Source organism: Aquarana catesbeiana, linkage group LG06 (genome assembly GCF_042186555.1).
Source record: "Aquarana catesbeiana isolate 2022-GZ linkage group LG06, ASM4218655v1, whole genome shotgun sequence".
NCBI classification, from domain to species: domain Eukaryota; kingdom Metazoa; phylum Chordata; class Amphibia; order Anura; family Ranidae; genus Aquarana; species Aquarana catesbeiana.
Genome location: NC_133329.1, coordinates 329,109,962 through 329,129,650, shown reverse-complemented (window position 1 = coordinate 329,129,650; position 19,689 = coordinate 329,109,962). Strand labels below are relative to the sequence as shown.

General features: G+C 43.2%; 1 protein-coding gene across 1 annotated transcript in view; it reads left to right on the top strand.

The window, feature by feature from the left end:
- Nucleotides 1–19,689, top strand: part of AGPS (alkylglycerone phosphate synthase) — a 334,984-nt gene that overhangs the window by 228,628 nt on the left and 86,667 nt on the right. The gene's annotated exons all lie outside the window — the stretch shown is intronic.

The following is a 19,689-nucleotide window of genomic DNA, read 5'->3' as shown; positions in this document are numbered from 1 at the left end:
TGACCAAGTACACCCCTTCATGCAAATGGTATTCCCTCATAGCAGTGGCCTTTTAGCAGGATAATGCACCCTTCCAAAATGGGGAAAAATGGTTCAAGAATGATTTGAGGAACACATGTTGCCTTGCCCTCCAAATTCTCAGATTTCATTCCAATTGAGCATCTGTTGGATGTGCTGGAAAAAACAGTCCTATCCTTGGAAGCCCTACCTCAGAACTTACTAGACTTGAAGTAGAACTAAAGGCAAAACTGTTTTAGTTTTCGATAGAGCAATAAAAGGTTATAACCCCTGTCTTGCTTAGCATTTTCTCCCTATCACATCTGAGCAGTCCATGTGACTATAGAGTCACACATGTGGGTGTATACACAGTGGTAAATGACAGCCCACTCCTCCCTCTTCGATGCTTACTAACCAGCTCAACACAATGGGGGTGGGATATTACATGTAGATTAATGGTGGCTTCACTTCCCTCTTATTCATAGACAGGCTGGAGAGGCATGACACAGCCTGTGACTGGCAGATAGTCGCCCACACCACGTTATTTCCACAAAACAATAAAGATTTAATTTCAAATGATATATTTGTATACCAATTTAACCACTTAACGACCCACTGCCGTTGTTATACGTCGGTAGTTTGACATGGAATACCGTTGTTATGGCAGCAGATAGCTACCATAACCTAAGTATCCTCTTAAACGGTGGGCGACTGGCTTTCAGATAAAAGTGGTCTCGCAAAGTCACTTTTATTGGTGGCGGGAGAGGTGCCCGCCCGCGCTCCGGTCATCTTCACCGCTTACCGGAGCCGTTGGTAGCGGCGGAGACAATCTGGCCCTCTCCCCTATGAGACTGGATGCCGAATGAGGGAAAGATAGCCCCCACTTGGCTCCATAACATTGGATGACGGAAGCAACGTCAAACGTCACTTCCGCCCAATGTTTACATTCCTTGTAATAGGCATAAAAGTGACCCCAATTTGTTTTTTAAAAGGACAGTGTAAAAATGAAAAATAAAGTAAAATAAGAAAAAAATAATATAAAGTGCCCCGTCCCACCGAGCTCACGTGCAGAAGTGAAAGCATACGCAAGTCGCGCCCGCATATGAAAACGGTGTTCAAAAACCACCCATGTGAGGTATCACCGCAATCGTTAGAGCGAGAGCAATAATTCTAGCACTAGAACTCCTCTAACGCAAAACTGATAACCTGTAGAAATTTTTAAACATCGCCAATAGAGATTTTTAAGTGCCAATGTTTGTCGCTATTTCACAAGCGGCCGCAATTTTGAAGCATGACATGTTTGGTGTCAAATTTACTCGGCGTAACATTATCTTTCACAATATAGAAAAAAATTGGGCTAATTTTACTGTTGTCTTGTTTTTTTGTTATTCAAAAAAGTTTATTTTTTTCCCAAAAAAATTGCACTTGTAAGACCGCTGCGCAAATACGGTGTGACAAAGTATTGCAATTACCACTTCTTTATTCTCTAGGGCCATGGTCCCCAACCTTTTTGGCCCCGGGGACCGGCATGCAGCTTGGCGCGGTGCCTATCACCAGATTGCCACATCGCCTGCCACCAGATGCAGATTTCCACTTGTCACATTGCATGCCACCAGATGCAGATTGCCACAGTCACATGCCACCAGATGCAGATTGCCACATGCTGTCATGGTTCTGCAGTAGAGTTTTGTCTGTCAGCTTACCTGTCTCCATGTGTTCATCTCTAAAGACCAGCTCACTCTCACCTGACTGCTTTTATAAACTCTCCTCTAGCATGGCTCCACCCCAACTCCTATCAGAGAACTCTATATTAACCTCTGCACTGCAGGCCAGCCCTGCTGATCAACCTTTGTGTGTTTTGGCTTCCTGTTCCTGCCTGCCGTGTGCTCTACGTTTGCTTCTGTTACCGACCTTGGCGTGTTCTCAACTATTCCTGTCTGCTTGTGACCGTGACGTGTCCCCGACTATCCCTGTTTGCCTGTGACCCTGAACCTTGGCGTGAACTCTGTTGTCCTTGTCTGCTTGTGGCCCTGACCTTCGCTTATTCCCTTACTATCCCTATCCTCCCGTTGCCTACTGTGGGTGTGAGCTGGGGGACCCTGGGGGCCACGACCTGGAGCCAGTTGCAGCCCAGTCCATCCTCACCACTAGAGGCTCTGGTGAACACCTGCTGGCTCTTAGACTCCGCGCCCCAGGGAATCTTCCGCTCTAACCCCGGTGGGATCCGTGTTGGTGTTCCAGCGGCCCTGCCTTCCTTACCACCCTGACTCCCATCCGCAGCAGTCAGCCGTAGGGTCCACTACCTTGCGGTGCACTCCTGATCCCAATGGTGTGCATCTGTCACCTAGCCTCAAGGTGACCTGACACATGCCACCAGATGCAGATTGCCACATGCCACCAGATGCAGATTGCCACAGTCACTTGCCACATGCCACCAGATGCAGCCTCTTAAATGCAAATTGTCACTAAGCACAGAGGCAGTGCAGTGGAGTGGTAGGTTCCACGTGAGAGAGAACAGCGGTGATGCGGGGTGGGTGGTGAGAGATGATGTAGTCTTTCTGTTTCCCCACTTCGCCTACAACAGTATACCGGCCGGGCTGTGTGGGAAGAACAGAGGTGATGCGGGCGGGCGGTGGGAGATGTCAGTGCGGTGATGGCGGTGATCTCTCTGCTCGCCCGCCACCGCGCCTCAGTGCAGACTTTGCGGCCCAGGGGTTGGAGACCCCTGCTCTAGGGTGTCTGAAAAAAAATATATAATGCTTGGGGGTTCTAAGTAATTTTCTAGCAAAGAAAGCAGATTTTAAATTGTAAACAACAAATCTCAAAAAGAGGCTTGATCCTTAAATGGTTAAAACTGTTTTTTTGATATTTTTTTTGTATTCCAAAGGCTGTTTGTTTTTTTGTTTTTTTTTTATTATTATTTTTAACATGTGACCAGCAGCAATGAAGTAGAAGCTCCTCCTGCTTATGTTTTCCTGCAGACAGGCTAGAAAAGACAACTGTATATCAATTGGGAAAAATGTACCATCGTTCATATACCAAAATAGAAGGGATAATGTAAATTAAACAGTGAGGGAATCCCTGGTTGTTACCAGATCTAGTGTCCCCTTTGGAAGATTTCTCTTGCTGTTCTGGGGACAACCCAACATTTGAGATTTTTCTTTACTTTCAATGATAACAGTAAACCTGACAAATGGAGAGGGTGAATCTCCCTAATGGGGTCACAGACAGTATTAAAAACCCAACAAGCATTCTAATACCTCTTTACTCCAACCAAAACCACAAGAAAAAGTTTCACATTTACCGGTTCTTTAAAGGATCTGCTACTGATGGCTTGGTACCAGATACTGCAGCATACTTTCAGAGGTCCAGTCAGGGCTGCTTTGTCAGCAAAAAGGGGGGGGCTACTCAATATTAGGTGGATGGTTGTATAGTTATGGCTGAATTGTGTGTGTGTGTGTGTGTGTGTGTGTGTGTATGTGTATATATATATATATATATATATATATATATATATATATATATATATATATATATATATATATACACATATACACACACACACACATACAGTGGGGAAAGCAATTATTTTAGTACTTGGTGGAGAAACCCTTGTTGGCAAGCAGCGGTAAGACGTTTCTTGTAGTTGGTTACCAGGTTTGCACACATCTCAGCATCTCAGGATTAACAGATTATCTCTAAATCCTTAAGGTTTCTTGGCTGTTGCTTGGCAACTCAAAGTTTCAGCTCCCTCCATACATTTTCTATAGGATTAAAGTCTGGAGACTGGCTAGGCCACTCCATGACCCTAATGTGCTTCTTCTTAAGCCACTCATTTGTTGCCTTGGCAGTATGTTTTGGGTCATTGTCATGCTGGAAGACCCATCCATGACCCATCTTCAGTGTTCTGGCTGAGGGAGGAAGGTTCTCATCCAAGACTTTACAATACATGGCCCGTCCATTGGCCCCTCAATTCGGCAAGGTCAGCTTGTACCCTTAGCAGAGAAACCACCCCAAAGCATACGTTTCCACCTCCGTGCTTGACTGTAGTGATGGTGTTCTTAGGGTCATAGTCAGCAATTTTTCTTCCTCTAGACACAGCGAGTCGAGTTAATGCCAAAGAGCTCAACTTTTGCTCTCATCTGACCACAGCACTTTCTCCCAATCCTTCTCTGATTCATTTATATGGTCATTGGCAAACTTCAGATGGGTCTGTACATGTGCCTTCTTGAGGAGGGGGACCTTACGGCGCTGCAGGATTTCAATCCATGGCAGCGTATTGTGTTACCAATGGTTTGTTTGGTGACTTTGGTCCCAACTGCCTTGAAATCATTCACAAGCTCCTACCGTGTAGTTCTGGGCTGGTTACTCACTTTTCTCATGATCATCCTTACCCCATGGGGCCAAATCTTGCATGGAACTCCAGGCCAAGGGCGACTGATGGTTATTTTATTTCTTCCATTTGCGAATAATCGCTCCAACAGTTGTCTACAAAAACAGCCTAAAAGCATGATGCCACCACCATGCATCCTTGTGGGTATGGTGTTCTTTTGGTGATGTGCAGTGTTTTTGCACCAAACATATCTTTTGGAATTATAGCCAAAAAGTTCAACCTTGGTTTCATCAGACCATACCACATTTTCCCACATGCATGTGTTTTTGCAAAATATAGCTGGGCATGGATGTTTCTCTGCGTAAGAAAAGGCTTCCATCTTGCCACTCTACCCCGTAGCCCAGATATATGAAGAATATGGGAGATTGTTGTCAAGTGTACTACACAGCCAGTATTTGCCAGATATTCCTGCAGTTTCTTTAATGTTGCTGTAGGCCTCTTGGCAGCCACCCTGACCAGTTTTCTTCTCGTCTTTTCATCAATTTTGGAGGGACGTCCAGTTCTTGGTATTGTCACTGTTGTGCCATATTTTCTCCGCTTGTTGATGACTGTCTTCACTGTGTTCCATGGTATATCTAATGCCTTGGAAATTCTTTTGTACCCTTCTCCTGACTGATACCTTTTAACAATGAGATCCCTCTGATGATTTGGAAGCTGTCTGCCAACCATGGCTTTTGCTGTAGGATGCGACTAAGAAAATGTCAGGAAAGACCTACCAGAACGGCTGAACTTTTACTTGGAGTTAATCAGAGGCACTTTAAATGATGGCAGGCATGAGTTTGAATTGTAATTGCTTAATTTTGAACCCAGTTATAAGAGGGTGTGTACACTTATGCAACCACATTATTTTGTTTTTTTTTATTTTTACTTCCCCCCACCTAAAAAAAATTCAGTTTGTTTTTCAATTGAGTTGTACGGTTTATAGGTCACATTAGAGTTGGAAAAACTTCTGAAATTATTTCTTTATCTCATTTTTTTTACATCACAGAAACCTGACATTTAAACAGGGCTGTGTAGAGACCCTGAGCCTCGGTTCACACTGGGACGACTTGTCAGGCGACCTAGCCGCCTGACAAGTAGCGTCCCGTTCTGTACAATGGAACCCTTCTAATCGGAGTGACGCAAGTTGCTCCGACTTAGAAAAAGGTTCCTGTACAACTTTGGGGGCGACTTGCATTGACTTCTATACAGAAGTTGTTTTGCAAGTCTCCGCTCAGTCGTGGCCTGGGTCGCCTGAGGCAGTCGCGCTGCAAGTCGTGCTGCCTCAGTGTAAACCGACCCTTACTCTAACTTGATTGTTTGTTAGTTATACACAGTGCAGTTTAATCTAAACCCTAGGCAAAAAACTTTTTTTCAAACCTAAACTTTATTAAAATATATTGCTCAATAACCCAAATGAATATAAACCTGTATTGTGTGCACAAAAGCTCTTTATCATTTCACAATATTACCTTGTAAAAGTAAGGGGGCATGCATACTTGTGCTCAAAAACACTGCTTTTACAGGCGTTCAAAAGTGCATAAATGAATGTTAATGCTAGGCGTGTTGAAGTAAACTCTGCATTTTTTTTTTTTTTTATTGCTTTTTTCAGGTCATATAATATGTAACATTATTTAAAATAATTGCCCTGTCTAATATCTGCAAAAACGCTTGTTACTTACTGTATTTAGAAGTTTTTAGTAAAATCTTCCAGGATTAGGCTTCACCATCTTGAGTATTGATTTCTGAGTCCCCTGTGGACTTCATTTCCACCTTTCCTTATTTTCCCTTGTTGAAATCTCGCCCATGCGCGTGCATGTGTTACCGAGCCTCATTCTCGGTCGACGTTCCAATGGCAACCAAGCAAGGAAGCTGAGAAACACTGCCCAGTCTCGCGTGTCTTCAAAGGGGTGCCGCACAGAGCGGAACTCTCAGACACGGCATGATGCTGGAGGGGGAACGTCACACAAACATTGCAGGAGGAAATATAAGAAAAAAAAAAAACAACTAAGGAAACTTTTACAGACAGTGATCAGTAGCTTTATTAATAAGGATTATAATGAGCTGAAGTTGTGATAGAGGGTTTACAACCACTTTACATTCTAATGGCCAGAATAAATTAACACACAGACAATGGCAGCAATGCTGTTGTGCCTTGTTCTCCGATCATCATGCACAAGTTGCCAAATATTTTCAACATTTTCGGGTGTTGAGCTTGTTGATGGTCTTCCTGGTCTCTCGTCGTCTTCTAGTGATGTTGTTCTGCTCTGGACGCATGCATGCCACTCAAATCTCCTCGAACTACTCATTGCAGCATTGCCGTAAACTTGGCGAATCATGTCACACGTCTCTGTGTCAGGTTTCCCCAGTTTAACGCAGAATTTCACGATTGCTCTTTGTTCTAACTTGCTGTCCATGATGAAATAGCAGATGTGGTAACGCACATGGTCAGCATAACACCAGTTGCGTAGCTCCCAATGTACACAGGACAATGTCTCTTGGGCACACTGACTTATGAAGGTCGGTGCTCCCTGTGACTGTATGTGCAGCCTTGTGCTGCCATCTGTTGGTGTGTTACAAAGCTAGTCTCAAAACTTTTTGATACAACCTGTACAACATGTTTGTATCCTTTTCAGAAGCTTGTGAAATCATTAGGGTTTTGATAAACCCATTCCATGTCCTTCCCATACAAAGCAGGCATTCCTGGACTGGAAATCTCCATGAATCCTCTGCGGCACAGATCTTTGAACTGCCCAGCCAGTGACATTCCTACTTTTTTCCTGCCAACTTAATTTGCCTGCAGTAACAATGCAGCACTCAGATTTGTGCAATGTCAAAGAATCATCCAGTATACATTCAAAGTCTTTTAGCTCTTTTTTTTAGTTGCCCTCATTACCGCCAACCTCCTACAACAGTGTGCTGGAAAACCAAGAATTTGGTGTGGTGGTGCTCTTGCATGATTTAGTAGTCTCTCCTTGTCACCAGATCAGTTGCCAACTCTGAATGGACATGGGGAGGACAGGTAACTGGCCGTACTTCTTACATATTTATTTTGGCTCAGTGACTCAAGTATTGCAACCAGTGGATCAGAGTGATGGCCAGGCAGCTAAAGTTTTCAGAAGGAGGTCAGAAGTTGTAGTCTCCTAATACTATTCTTAATCAAGCATCAAAGGACACATTATGGTGATTCTGAAACCAATGGGTTATGCAACTGCCTACAGGTGATTGGACACTGGCAAAGCTGTAAGCCCAGCCCTGTATAACACCTCCCACTCCTAGCATGCCTTCATTTTTTGCTAGTGTCCTTAGGTAAACGTATGGCTTTTATCTGCTCTGAGAGAAGCAACCCTTTTTCCTTTGTTATTTACCCCCTCAAGACTCCTAGCTGTCATCTATCTACAGCAGTCTTTTTGTGCAGGTTTCTGGATTGGTTGACTCCTCAGCTGAGCATTGAGTGACTCTACCCAAACCCCGCCAGGAAGAAGACAGGACATGCAATGTTGCTCCAGGCACTGGATCCTGCATTAGACACTCACCTTGGAACACAGTAGATCGCATTGAGTTAGCCGCAGAATGCTTTTCACTTCAGGTCTTAGCCTGTGGTGGGGGCCCTACTTTCATCCCAAAATGGTTTCTTCCACCATAACCAGAACGTTTTCTTACCATCTTTGTCATGCTTCCAAACATCTTAAGAAGATTTCTCTCTCTTGTCTGGATGTGGTTTTTGCTGTTCAAGTTTACCTCTCCTCTACAGCATCTTTTTGTCAATTCATCTTAGTTTGTCATTCTTAAAGGCCATCTGGCTTCTTGTTTCACTATCGCTAGATGGATTAAGCAAAACATTATTCAGGCCTATCACTTTAGGGATAAAGTCCCCTTTTCTAGTCAAGGCATACTCAACTAGATCTTGTTTGTGCTTCCTGGGATTTTTTGCATCATATCTGTTTCTCAGGTCTGTAGGCTGCCACTCGGTCCTCCGTTCACATGTTTAGGTTTCACCAAGTGAACTTTCAGGCCTCCATGGATGATGGCTTTGGTTAAAAGATTTTTTTCAGGCAGCATTGTAGGCTATAGGACCTGATCTGCTTTCCCCTAGCTGCTGTCTTTTTTTTTCTCTCCCCTTGGGCTTGTTAGCCATTTTTTTTGTGTTGCCCACCCCTCAGCTTGACTGCTTTGGAAGTGCCGTTGGTTTGAGAATTACCTTCCGGTGTCCTATGATGTACAATTAAGAAAAAATAATTTTTGTCTTACCTGTATCTAAAATCCACTCTTGTTGATTGCTACAAATCTGAAGGCATGCTGGAAGTGGGAGGTGTTGGTTAGAACTATATAATCAGCTTTGCTTTGCCAGCGTCCAATCACATGAAGGCAGCAGCATAACCCACTGGTTTCATAATTGCCATCATGTGTCCTGTGATGTACTCCAAGAAAAGGAAGTAGGACACATACTACCCAACTTTTGAACTTGAGGATGAGGGACACCTAGGGACGGAAAAGCCATGTGATACAGAGAGTGCGTGCAGCGAAAATGGGTGTGGCTAAATTGCGCTGAATATTGAATGTGGCTTAAAAGATCATGGTTAAATAGTTTAAGCCTGCATATGGTATACAGAGTCTGCAGTCCTTGTACCTATAAAAAAAAAAAAAAAAATACCCCATAATTATTATTCTATAAGTGAAACACTCATACATAAACCTAAAAGGATCAATTAAAAGAAAATGTTTACACACCAGATCCAGAGTGACAGAATACAGTGCATGTCCTGCCACATATATACACACAGATATACAGTAGAGTACAGTGCATGCCCTGCTATGCATGTACACACGGATACCAATATGCATGCACAATTTGCTGCCAATAATACAATTTCACTGTGATATGTGTAAAGTTGTGCTTCGTTCCACCTTGCTGTCCCTGCTTTCTGTGCCCCCTCTCCACCCCCCACCCCCCAATAAGCCTTGCTGGGGTCCTCCAAGCAGGAGCATTTTCTGATTGCAGACGGCCTGTGTGCAAGATAAGTGCCAACAACACTGAACCATTCAGTAGTCCTTGAACTGATTCCAATCAGGAAAAGTGTGTCACTTTCACATGACAGTATCCAGGCCTTCTGTTTGGCACTGCATTTATTTGGCTACATTGAAAAGAAGGATCAACTGGTGTTTAATGTTGGCTATCATATCTCCAGGCATGTACCTTCTGTGCAGGAGGATAGCAAGTTATGCTGGGCAGTGGGGTAATGCAGGACAATGCTCAGCTTTGCGGGATTGCTGGATTTCTGTCAAAATCCCTTTTGGACTGTTGGATGGTCCGCACTAATCCTTTCTCTATCACCGGTGTTTAAGATTGTGAAAAATGTAGGTTTCTTAGAACACTCAGAATTTTCATAATTATTGCCTTTATATCATAGCGCACATAGTAACATAGATATCATAAGCGTCCTAACAGTTTGGGAACTCATTGCTGATTTACATACCTAAAGAACATCTCTGCTAAGCACCAACATGGCATAAATGGTAAAACTAAACAAAAGAAACATTTAAAAATGCACAGAAAATAAATCTTGCAGTTGGAAGTTTTCATGACACTTGCAAGAGCACATGGACAAATATGAGACCTGTTATCTGAATTGAATTTCTGATTATAAAGTGAGCATGTGCATTCGATGTGGGCTCCTCTAGAAATTCACAAGAGTTCCTTGAAATGCTCCCAAGAAAGTGTTAAAAGTCTGTAGATTACAGTTCTTGGGTTTTGGGTCCCACTGCGCTCTTGTAGACTTTAGAAGGTATCAGAAGGTTTGGTGCTGCTTTAAGTCTTGTATAGCTACTGTATTACAGCTTAAACTTCCACAAGTATGACGAGATGCATTCTGTGTGACCTGAAAAATTATGCCAAATTTAACAAAACCCTCGTTCCCAGCTCTGTGTTGTGCTTTTCTGAGCTTTTGTAAGCGGTAAGGCATTCCTAGAGCTAGGAACCCAATAATTTGTTCACAATCCTATACAACATTTTTTACAGTTTATTTTCAGACTATACAGTGCCTTAAAAAAGCATTCATACCCCTTGAAATTTTCCACATTTTGTCATGTTACAACCAAAAATGTATTTTATTGGTATTTTATGTGATAGACCAACACAAAGTGGCACATAATTGTGAAGTGGAAGGAAAATGATAAATGGTTTTCACTTCTTTTTTTGCACTTAAATATCTGAAAAGTGTGGCATGCATTTGTATTCGCCCCCGCTGAGTCAATACTTTGTAGAACCACCTTTCACTGCAATTACAGCTGCAAGTCTTTTTGGGTATGTCTCTACCAGCTTTGCGCATCTACAGAGTGAAATTTTTGCCCATTCTTCTTTGCAAAATAGCTCAAGCTCTGTCAGATTGGATGGAGAGCGTCTGTGAACAGCAATTTTCAAGTCTTGCCACAGATTCTCAATTGGATTTAGATCTAGACTGGGCCATTCTAACACATGAATATGCTTTGATCTAAATCATTCCATTGTAGCTCTGGCTGTATGTTTAGGGTCATTGTCCTGCTGGCAGCTGAACCTCCGCCTCAGTCTCAAGTCTTTTGCAGACTCTAACAGGTTTTATTCTAAGATTGCCCTGTATTTGGCTCCATCCATCTTCCCATCAACTCTGACTAGCTTTCCTTTCCCTGCTGAAGAAAAGCATCCCCACAGCATGATGCTGCCACCATGTTTCACAGCGGGGATGGTGTGTTCAGGGTGATGTGCAGTGTTAGTTTTCTGCCACACTTGGCATTTTGCTTTTAGGCCAAAAAGTTAAATTTTGGTCTCATCTGACCAGAGCACCTTTTTTTATTGGGTTTTGAGTTGAGATACAAAACAGAGCCTATTGGGCATACCTCCACATACATCACAATAAAACAACAACAAAAACAACCAAAAAAAAAACCTCTTAACAGTAGTGCCATTATTAGTACTAGAACAAAACTAAATGCTCCAGTAACTACTGAGATTGTTAGAATATTGTAGGTATCAGCTGCTCAGGGGCAGTTTTAACGTGGGACGTGGGTTCAATAACATACACTATACGTGATCGTTTATAAGGTGATCCACTAATTAGGAGAGTCAGGGTCAGTATTGGTAGAGAGGTCCTCTACCCAAATGTCCCAGACCTTGGGGGGACCGGGGGAACTTTCTCGGCAAGACACCGGCTTACGAGCACCACTAAATGTGAGTGTACAATCTTTTTAATCTAATTTTAAATAAACAGCAATTACATACTACGCAATGATCGCTGTCTATTTTTCTATGAGGATGGATATGGTTTGCCTATAGCACATTGGGGTCAGCAAGGAAAACGTTGCAGGTGGAGTGGTTATCCCTTCTAAATGAACCAAAGGCGCATTTATACTGGCATCTGGTGAGTAGTTAATCCATGTGGTGGTGGTATTGTCACTAAAGCGGTGGAAGTGTCACAAGGAATTACGGATGATTAACTTTATAAGCACAAGAACAATATATTCACAAAGGACAGTCCATAAGGAAACCTCTGTACTGATTGCCACATTGCACAAAAAAATTGGACATTATAGTTTTGATATTTTGAATGTAAAGGTTTAATATTTTTATATACTGATGTCATGTTGAAATACACTTAGGGTTTATTCGGTTGTTTGAATAATAAGGATGAAAGAAAGATTGTGTACCATTGCATAAATTATATGTTTTATGTGTATTTATATATATTTTTTTGCAATGCTTTTTGCTCAAAGGGTGTGGTGTATATAAATTGGGATAGCGCAGTCAACACAAATTTATTTACATAGAAGAGGGGTAGCGTCATTTTTTTCTAAAGATTCAGAATACAAGCTGTGCAGTTTGGGTGCTAGGGTAGAGGTGTACATCCTATACCACTCCATCCGGATACCATCTGGACCCAGAGTTTTCTTACTGGGGAAGGAGTGTATAGCTGCTTCAATTTCCTCTAATGAAATGGGTTTATTAAGAAGCACTACTTTTTCTGGTGAAATTGTGGGGAGGTCTAGGGTACTGAGTAATTCCTGGATAGCGGTTTTGGACGGACCTGGGACTGCGGAATAGAGCTGACTAAAATAGTCAGTGAATTCATGTAGAATGATAGTGGGATCAGATGTTACAGTATCATCTGCACAATGTATGTTCGAAATTACCATTTGAAACCTATGTTCTGCCAACAGATTAGCCAGCATTTTCCCATTTTTGTCCCCGGATTCGAACACCCCACCAGCCACAAAGAGCAGATCCAAATGCGTAGCTGAAGCCATATGTAAAGACAATTCACATCTCGTCTGCGCAAGTAGCTCGAAGTTATCCTTTCGGCGAGCCAGAAAAGGTTTCAGCCAATTTCACTTCACCACATTCCATGTGTTCTATTTGTAATGACAAATCTGATTTGACTGCTTTAATGGCAGATATATATTCACCCCATATATGTGCCTTAAAGGCATCCCATACCATAGCTTGTGAGGTAGATCTCTCATTAATTTCCCAATATTGGTTAAGTTTGGGTGGGACCAGATCTCCCACCTTCCAGTCCTGTATCCATTCGGGCACTAGACGCCAGCAATTGGAACTCCTAGCATCCTTCAAAGCAATACACAGCTCTAGGGGGCATGATCACAGAGACCAGAGGGAAGATAGGATACACTTTTAATTGCTGTCAATGCTGATGCATTGTCAAAGGCTAGGTCAATCCGGGAACGCGATGGTTAGTAGAGAAACAGGAGTAGGTCCTGATTTCTGGATGTTTCCATCGCCAAATTTCGGTATCGTCTAAAGCTTGAGCCCAGTTACATAAATCAAGGGTGTGGGCTCTGGAAGTATTGGAGGAGTCAAGCTTTACAATTAAAGTCCCCAGCTATATACAGTCGGGAGAAAGTTAGAGATGACAATTTTTCATATATAATGTACAGGACCTGCTGGTTAAAGGGAGGAGGCATATAAATATTGACAAAGGCAAATACCATAGAATTAATTTCCAATAACAGGATAATATAACGCCTTATATGCCCCCTAACATGGTAACAACAATTTCAAATCCATAAATCAAATAAGGAAGCACATGACCTGAGCAGGAGAGACCCATAGACATATACATATAGTACAAATCGTAGGTGGTAGGAGGAGTTGATCCCTTGGATAACCCTGAAAAAAAAGGTGCAGCAGTGATACGTAGATTGGAGAGCTGAACCAAAAAGAATCTGGAGCATAGTTAGTGAGTCAAAAAATATACAACTGTAAACGCCCTACTGACCATGAGTCCCCAACAAATAACTAGGTCAGTTTCAATTCCAAAACAGTCCTTAGTTGAGTGTGCTCTAAGAAACTATGAGCACCCTATTAACCATTATACTAACAAACAACCAGTTTAAAATCCCTAACAAAGTTCCAATAGCTTCAACGGTGTATTCTAGCCGGGATGAAAAGTTGCTTCCTAGGCACAATCGCCTGTTATCACCGAGATAAGCCAATAGAAGGGAGCAGCAAACTTATCTTGTAGAGTCTCGTGTGAATAGCTCGCTTAACGTAGGATCTCCTAGACATGAGAGGATGGTAGCCCAGCACTTGGGAAGGGAGTAACATGAGAGTATTTTTAGAGATAGAGACCCAAGTTTACAGAAATCCCATGAGTCCCTTGCATATTTTTAAAGGAGTGGCTTTTGGAGGGTAAGCCATGTTCCGGCCTGCTCAAAGACCAGGGGCCACAGCCCAAGTCCCATAGAGGAGGATGATAAAAGTCTGAGGAATACGGCAGCATGGACCCCAGGCAAAATAGAACCATGTAGATTGTAAACATGCCTTCTTAGCTCAGGAGAAACTCACCCGACACTCGCATGGTAAAGTAGCACACCGTAGGAAAATGTAAAGAGGGAGATAAAACTCACTTTGAAGGAATAGTGGGATTTTAAAGGGAGATGATGTGTCTGTTGGAAGGTAAGCAGTAACTGGCGTGGCCCACTAGGACCTGGCATCAATGGTTCAACTAGCGCCGGGTGGTCCATAGAGAGGCATTTGGTTCTTTGTGATGTGTATTCAGTGGCCCTCCTGATTGTAATAGACCAGATGAAATCTGTGACGCCTGTAATGCCCTGATGAAGCAAATATGCAAAACATGTTGGCTGACTACAACTGATTTAATAGAAAAAGTCTCTGTACGGTCATAGTATGTCGCTTGATTGCAACTTTTTTGCTGTACATTTTATATGCCTTCAATAAAAATTAATATTTTTATATTAACTGTTGTGATACTGCTCACCTTCAAACAGACACATCATCTCCCTTTAAAATCCCACTATTCCTTCAGAGTGAGTTTTATCTCCCTCTTTACATTTTCCTATTTACCATAGGGATCGGGAGTCCTGTCTCTGTTCTCTGGAGTCCAATCACCTATATACATACTAAAGTAGCACACCGTGTCTTCAACGCAGCCTAGTGAGCCAAGCATCCACCTCAGCCGGGGTGTCAAAAAAATTTGATAGCGCCCTCATGTTGAACTTGCAGGCGACTAGGATAGAGCATTCCATATTTAATGCTGCGGCCTTGTAGTCTGCGACGAACGTCAGTGAAGGTTTTTATTTTTTTGATTTTTTTCTTTAAGTTCCGGATAGAAATCAGGGAATAGCATGATATGTGCATTACCATATTGCAGATTCGGGTGCTTCCTGGCCCCTGAGTATATGATCCCGATCTCGGTAGTTTAGGAAACGTACCAGAAAGGGGCGCTGAGGTGCACCCGGGATGTGTCGACCCATCGGAACACTGTGAGCACGTTCCGCCACATATGTAGGGGAGACATCATCCAGTCCCAGCAAGTCTTTGAAGAAGGCTTCTGCAAAGTCTGCTGGGCGATCTCCCTCAGAGTCCTCCGGAAGGCCCAGCACCCTAACATTGTTATGTCTCATTCGATTTTCCGCATCATCAGATTTCGCCACCAGAAATTTTATCGCGTTTTGCAGGTCCGTGAGCTGGTCTGCATGTTGTCCTGTTCGATTCTCCACCTCTGAGATCCGGTTTTCGGATTCTGAGAGGCGCCCCCGCATTTTGTCCAAATAATTACGGATAAGATTGCACTCTTCTGCCAGATGATCTATCCATACCAATAGAGATGTCCTACTGCTTTCAATTGCTGCTAAGATCATGTTTGTGTCACCTGTGGGGGACTGGGGTGAGGGGGGCGCAGGGGAACTGTCCTCCATGTCCACCAATAAGGCCTATAGTTTCTGGAGTAAAGTGGAAGCCACACACGTGGATGGAGTTGCAGTCTGTGCCCTGGATTGTTGTTTAGCTTTGGAACACCTCTTTGGAGGCTTCAGACGGCTCCTTGTCAGGCAGGAAAACCCTAGAGCTGGGATAAAGCAAGGGTCAGGGACAGAGGAGACAGGGGGGCCAAGAGCGAGTGCACTGGTGTAGTAAGATGGCCGCTATTCACAAAGTTGGTGCTGTGAACCGTCCTTCAGGTGGCTATGGAAGCAGGGGAGTGCTTCTATGGAGGCTGTAGGTGGCAGTTTGACAGGCTGGGCAGCTCCGGTGGCAGTGAGCCAAGTGCAGAGGAGTCGGGGAGACCAAGACTGAGTGTGGACACTGCAGCAGGGTGGAGCAAGATGGCTGCCACATGTGACACTGGAACCAGGACTAGGGCCACAACCCGTTTCGCAGAGGAAGATGGTTATCCTCCACTGGGGAGTCGCGATCTGACAGGCTAGAGTGTTCTAATAGCTGGCATGGCTTGGAGCGGGTATAGAGGAGGCAGGAGAGCCGAAAGTGATCGCCCAGGTGTAGCAAGATGGCCACTACTCACAAGGCTGGATCTGCGATTTGTCCTTCAGGCCGCTGTAAAGGTGTGACACGTTGTGAGCTGCAGGCAGTGGTCGGCAAGCGGTGAAGTCCGGTGGCTGTACCAGGAGGAAACTGGTCTCAGGGTGATCAGGGAGCCCAGGATTGAGTGCTGGGGCCGTAGCTGGGTGGAGCAAGATGGCTGCCACTCCCGGAGCTGGGCCGGAGCTGCGGTCTGTCTCTCAGGCAACTGCAAAGTTGGAGAAGCGCCGCGATGGTGGCATCGGCAGCACGCTGACAAGCTGGGAAGCTCTGAAGTCTATGAAGAGAACAAGGCAGGCCTGCTGGAGGAAGAAAGCGAAGGATGGGTATCAGGATGGCAAGTGCTCTTCACACACACACACACACGTCTGTTCAGGCTACAATCCAGCCACGCCCCCCCTTACACATTCAACCAGAGCACCTGCTTACACATGTTTATGGTGTCCCCACATGGCTTCTCGCAAACTGCAAACATGATGACTTATGGCTTTATTTCAATAATGGCTTTCTTCTTGCCACTCTTCCATAAAGGCCAGATTTGTGGAGTACACGACTAATCATTGTCCTGTGGACTGATTCCCACACCTGAGCTGTTAATCTCTGCAGCTTCTCCAGAGTTACCATGGGCTTCTTGGTTGCGTCTCTGTTTTAATGCTTTCCTTGCCCGGCCTGTCAGTTTAGGTGGATGTCCATGTCTTGGTAGGTTTGCAGCTGTGCCATACTTTTTCCATTTTTAGATGATGGATTTAACCACTTAAGGACCAGCCTTGTTTTGGAATTTAGGAGTTTACATGTTTAAAACAGGTTTTTTTGCTAGAAAATTACTTAGAACCCCAAACATTATATATTGTTTTTTTTTCTAACAAAAAAAATAAAATGAATAAAATGGCGGTCATTGTAATACTTTTTTTCACACCGTATTTGCGCAGCAGTTTTGCAAGCGCTCTTTTTTTGGAAAAAATTCCTTTTTTGAATAAAAAAAAAATAAGACAACAGTAAAGTTAGCCCAATTTGTTTATATTGTGAAAGATAATTTTACGCCGAGTAAATTGATACCCAACATGTCACGCTTCAAAATTGCGCCCACTCGTGGAATGGCGTCAAGCTTTTACCCTCAAAAATCTCCATAGGCGACGTTTAAAAAAATTCTACAGGTTGCATGTTTTGCCACCGATAAAAGTGATCTCGCAGCGAATCCGCCACAGAGACCACTTTTATCTGAAAAGCCGACTGCCATAACGATATCCACCGGCAAACTTTGGACGTACATCGGCGTGCGGCGGTCGGCAAGTGGTTAACAGTGCTCCGTGAGATGTTCAAAGCTTGGGATATTTTTTTTATAACCTAAGCCTGCTTTAAACCTCTCCACAACTTTATCCCTGACCTGTCTGGTGTGTTCCTTGGCCTTCATGTTCACTAAGGTTTTCTAACAAACCTCTGAGGGCTTTACAGAACAGCTGTATTTATACTGAGATTAAATTACACACAGGTGGACTCTATTTACTTTGGTTCCACTAGATTTTCGTTAGGGGCATCAGAGTAAAGGGGGCTGAATACAAATGCACGCCACACTTTTCACATATTTATTTGTAAAACATTTTGAAAACCATTTATCATTTTCCTTCCACTTCAGTTATATGCCACTTTGTGTTGGTCTATCACATAAAATCCCAATAAACTACATTTACGTTTTTGGTTGTAACATGACAAAATGTGGAAAATGTCAAGGGTTATGAATACTTTTTCAAGGCATTGTACATGTTATGTTTAGATTGAACTTCTGTAATGCTTTTTTTGCAATTGTTTTATTCTGGATATTTTACGCAGTTTGTTTTAATAACGTATAGTTTATAAAGTGCAGTAAGTGTATCAAATCGGAAGTCCTCACACTGAGAGCTGAGTAAATTGATTTATAATATGAACAGCGAGACTAAAGGTGGGTACATAATTTCCCTCGCTTCAGGTCCATTTGGCGATATGCACAGAGAACCATAGACCCCTTCGCTAGCAATACCCGCCAATATAGAATTGTATGTTTCGCAGATGTTCATATGCGCTGATCTGTGCTGTTATATTCGCTAAACTGCCAGCAAAACTTTTATTTACTTGCTGATTTGCTTGAAGTATAACTAAAGGGAATTTTTTAATTTAGTTAAACCATTTCAATACCAGGCACTTTCTCCCCTTACTGCCCAGGACAATTTTCAGCTTTCAGTGGTGTCGCACTTTGACAATTGCGCGGTCATGTAACACTGTACCCAAACTAAATTTTTATAATTTTTTTCCCACAAATAGAGCTTTTCTTTTGGTGGTATTTGATTACCTCTGGGGTTTTTTATTTTTTGCTAAAAAAAGACCGAAATTTTTGGAAAAAAAAAAAAAGTTTTTTTCTTAGTTTGTCATAAAATTTTGTCTTCTCCTTCACTGATGGGCACTGATGAGGCAGCACTGATGGGCACTGATGAGTTGGCATTGATAAGGTGGCACTGATATAAAGAATTGATGGGCACCGATAGGCATCACTGATGGGCACTGACAGGCAGCACTGGTGGGCAGCACTGATGATGAGGTACTGACGGGTGTTGCTGCTCGGCCCTGTGGTGGGCACTGAGATTTTTTTGAGGGGGGCACTGACTGGCAGCTGTTGGGCACTGATTGGCAGTGATGGGCACATCTGATGGTGCTGTCAGCGCGAACCGAGGAACGTCGTCCACTGACACTTCCTGGTTCACGCGATGATCAGCTTTGGTCACAGCTGATCATGTGTCAGAGGCTCCTAACCATGATCGGAGATGCGGCGTGTCAAGCTGACACGCCGCCCTGCGCGGGCGCGTGCATGCATGTTATCCTGCTGAACGTTTATATGACGCCCAGTCAGGATAAGAAAACCACTTCCTGTCAATCTGCTATAGGCCCGGTGGGAAGTGGTTAAAGTAGAGTGTAGAGGAACTAGAACACCTGTCAGAGTTCCATTGTTGTCAGTGCCCCCAATAGGCAGATTCACTTCCTCTATTTGTCCTGTTTACCATTATCCCTGCAAGTGAATACAAAAGCAGAAATATCCTACGTCTTGTCTTGTCACCAGAACAGAAATAAAGGGGAAATCTTCTAATATACACGCTAGTTTTGGTGACAACCAGGGATTTCCTCTGATTTCCTGTTTTGGCTATGGGGCAGGAAGTAAAGGGAAATCCCCCCAATGGGACACAGATAGGGAAAAACTGACAGGGGATTTAACGCTCCCTTACTCTATACAAAATGGAAAAAAAAATTACTATTTAGTTCTACTTAAAGAGTTGTTCTGCTTTAAACTGATAAAGGGTGGAATGGCTACTGTGAGTTAGTGGACTATGTATATTGTTGCTGTCACAGCTTTATTGAATAAAAATATATATTTATTCTGTATCCCACTATGAGGAATGTAGGCTTCAGCTGGCATGGCTGCCTTTAACCAAAAGCATGTTTTTTTTATTTTTTTATTTTTTCTATGTTG